Source organism: Nelumbo nucifera, chromosome 7, assembly GCF_055504915.1.
Source record: "Nelumbo nucifera cultivar China Antique chromosome 7, China Antique-T2T, whole genome shotgun sequence".
NCBI classification, from domain to species: domain Eukaryota; kingdom Viridiplantae; phylum Streptophyta; class Magnoliopsida; order Proteales; family Nelumbonaceae; genus Nelumbo; species Nelumbo nucifera.
The window spans coordinates 28,046,026-28,049,481 of record NC_142655.1 but is presented as its reverse complement, the minus strand read 5'-3'; the positions used below and the strand labels follow the sequence as shown (position 1 = coordinate 28,049,481).

The window sequence follows — 3,456 nt, the reverse complement described above, 5'->3', positions numbered from 1 at the left end:
ATTGGTGAGCTTTCTGAACTAATGGTTATAAAACACTCCTTGCAAACTTTTGAAAAAGAGATTACCATCTCTGTATCAATTGCTTGTTAACCAATTGGAAGCAGCCTTATTGGGACCTAATTTTTTCCATTTTATCTTGCTATTATCCCTTCAATTGACCAAGGTTAAGTCATCTTCTCTAGCTTTCAATTATCATTGATTTGATTTGGACAAAGCTTCATTGGCTAGTTCAGGTCCAGTTATGAGCTCATGAATTTTGATTTGGAGTTGAAACAAATTGGCCATCAAAGCTATTAATCTGAGGCTGGAGAGAGAAAGATACAAAAAAACTGTAATCTTTTGAGTCATTCAAGGAGGAGAAATAGAACAAAATTACACAAGAAAAAAAATTGTTCTCTGAAACAAGAGAAACAGACTTTCAGCTCCACTTTACATATAAGATGATGCAATATTTCGGACATCAGAAGTAATGAAAGCTAAGATCATAAGCACTGCAAGTATGCCAATGGGAAGCAGAAGCAACAGAAAAGGTGGGGGAGGCAATGGTGGTAGTATGAGAGGAAGGATCAGCATTGAGGCAGTGAGAAAGAGAAGTGCAAGTAAGGATTCCAGACTGAAATAACTTGATGGAAAGGGCCTTCTGGTGTTCCCTGTCATCAGATCTTGTGAGAGGGATCGATGATAATGCCCGCTCTTTTTCTCCACAAGACTAGCAGCCCTTCTTGCTCTGCCATCCATTATTCTAGTACAATGATGTTCTTTCGACAACCTTAAATCCACATCTGGGGTATCAAGACTCCTTCAAATTTCCCTTAGTCACCCAGTTCCATGAAACCTCATGAATCAAGTATATTCCAGTCTCAATTACACCACAGGTGAAGTTGGCAATCAGTCACCCAATATGCAATTCACAATTCAGGAAAGCCCAGTCAGTTTATTGGATGTATTCAATCAGCTAAGAGGTTTCTCAGCCCTTCAGGTAAATTCTCCCAGTTACAGCAGTTGTTATTGGTGATTTGAGAGCTCTGAGGAGGGATGATGAGCACGAATAAGAATTCAAACAGTTGGAGTGACAGTTTCCAAGAGTTCAACTAATAGCATATGCTTGACAAATTCGCAGCATTGAACCCCAGTTTGGATAACCATTTGAGCGTAGATCCCTCACAACCATCTCAAGCTTCAATTCAACTCTCGGGACGTCCAAGCTAATTCAGCCGTACTTGAACCTGTAAACCATGAAATCATGAATATCCAATTAAAGGCAATAATGTAGAAACTGAGCTTGCCCAAACCAGATTTCATTCCTATAGATTCGATCAGATTACTATTTTAGTCAATCCCAAGCCCTTCAGAATGCAGCCACAAAAGGGTTCAACTATATCTTGATTTCTTTAGTCGGTGGACAAAGCTTTGGAACAAAACTATGTAAACCAGACAGAGATGGAGGAAGTGAAAGTTGAAACATCGGTTATTTTTTCCCTTTACAATCTGAAAAGTATGGATAAAAAATATCCTTCAAGACCTTCATATGCAATATAAAATGGAGGAAACCGACCCAAAAAGAAACACAAAAATCACAAGAAAAAGAAAAACTAAATCAGGAAACAGGAAAAAGACGTTCTCTCAGGAACCCTTCTCATTCCAGCCCCTTCTAAACCTCCCTCCATGGTTGAAACTTGAAAGTTGAAACCGAATCCAAACCAACAAGATACAGATATCATATTTTGTTTTAAGGAAATGAGAATGAAAACACCATTCAAAAGAAGTAACAGAAAAAAGAAGTTGAAAAAGCAAGCAAGAGAGGCATCTGTGATACCTGTAGAATTGGTAGTCTTATGGTTGCCTTAGGCGGTGTCGCTGATAAAGAGGTGAAAATTTCCAGATGGGCAACTACAAACAAAGGTCTTTTCACACACCCTTTGCATCTCAGACTCTCTCCTCTCCTAAAATCTTCTCCGTTCAGATCAAAAGTGCAAGAATACCAAGAAGGAAGGATTTTAGTTGTTATTTCAGAAAGCGAGAGAAGTAGAAATAGTGATTAAGAATGAATCACGAGAATTGAGAAGAAGAAGAATAAGAGGAGGTGAAAAGGCCATAACCTTCTTTCCAAGAGATGTCGATTTTGACGTTCGACTGTTGCTTCCCTCTTTGTGTGTACGTAGGGGACGTTTGAGTCGATGAATTGAGATGGATATTGGGTTCTCAAAGAGAGAGAGAGAGAGAGAGAGAGGGGTGGTGGGCTGGCTGGATTCAGTGAATTCAATCCCAAGTGGGGTTGCTTGACTGCAAATGGAAACTGGTATGATAAAGACTGGGGGGTTGTCTTTTAAGGTTCTTCACCCCTGGACCCATCCTTGCCTTTTTTGTCCTCTTTTGCTGTCTTTTCTCCATCTCCATAATCTCTCTCTAGAAACGGGTCAACTGACTTTATTTATTTATTTAATATTAATCAATAAATTACAGGGGAAATCAAGATACAGATGTGCACTTAGCTGTTAATCCGTGTATTCTGTAGCAATTTGCAATGGCTTGGATTCCCAATTCACTCATCAATGGCTCAATGTTTCATAATTTGACCCTTATAAAAAAGTCATTAGCTCCTTAATTTATCCTTGGAAACATCTAGGGTTCTGGGCTCCATGTTCCCTAAAAACCCTTGAAACCCATTTCAAGAGGATCAATAGGGAGCCTCTTAAATGAATAACTAACTAGGCTGAAAACCAGTCTGAATGGAGATTGTAGCTATGTGTTATTATTCATTTCATTTCAATGGTAAGAATGGAAAAAAAGTACTAAAATTGAGAAATATTTCTGGAAAATTACATAGATAAAATGGTTAAATTTCATCTGATTTAGGGAATGTTTATCCAGTGGTGGGTCCCCATCTATTGGATTCCCAATTCATTCTTAGCCCTTGAAAAGTCATTCTCTTTAATTTACCCTTGGAAAGATTTGGGGTTTTGGGCTCCATTTCCCTAAAATTCTTGAAACCCATTTTAAGAGCATCAATAAAGAGCTCTTAAATGGGTATTAACTGGGTTAAAAATAAGCCTGGATGAAGAATGCAGCTATTTGATTGAATAGGTGGAAATGGGAAAAGAAGTACTAGAACTTAGAAATGTTTCTAGAAAATTACATGGATCAAATGGTTAAATTTCATCTGATTGGGGGATGATATATTGAAGGGAATGCCCATGTGAAGCTGATCCAGTGATGGGTCCCAATCCTTCGAGTAGTATTGTGGGGTATCATAGATTCACATACGGCTGTCCTGTAGACCAACCAACCACTAGAGAGAACTGTCTTCTTGTGATCAAATACAAGAGAATGGGCCTTGCAGAAAGATATGAGAAATCCAAGAATCTTCCCACCAAACATCTTAGTTCATGCATTTGCCAAATCACTTTATCATAATCCCTTACAGTGCTTCCAATTCAAAATATTCCCTCGTCGATT

General features: G+C 38.5%; 1 long non-coding RNA gene across 1 annotated transcript; it reads right to left on the bottom strand.

The window, feature by feature from the left end:
- Nucleotides 1-962: 962 nt before the first annotated feature.
- LOC148790316 (uncharacterized) lies at nt 963-2,728 on the bottom strand. Its single transcript, XR_016078331.1, has 2 exons — nt 1,817-2,728; nt 963-1,226 (listed from the first exon to the last, which is right to left on the bottom strand). It is a non-coding gene; the product is annotated as an uncharacterized LOC148790316 (long non-coding RNA).
- Nucleotides 2,729-3,456: the final 728 nt, after the last annotated feature.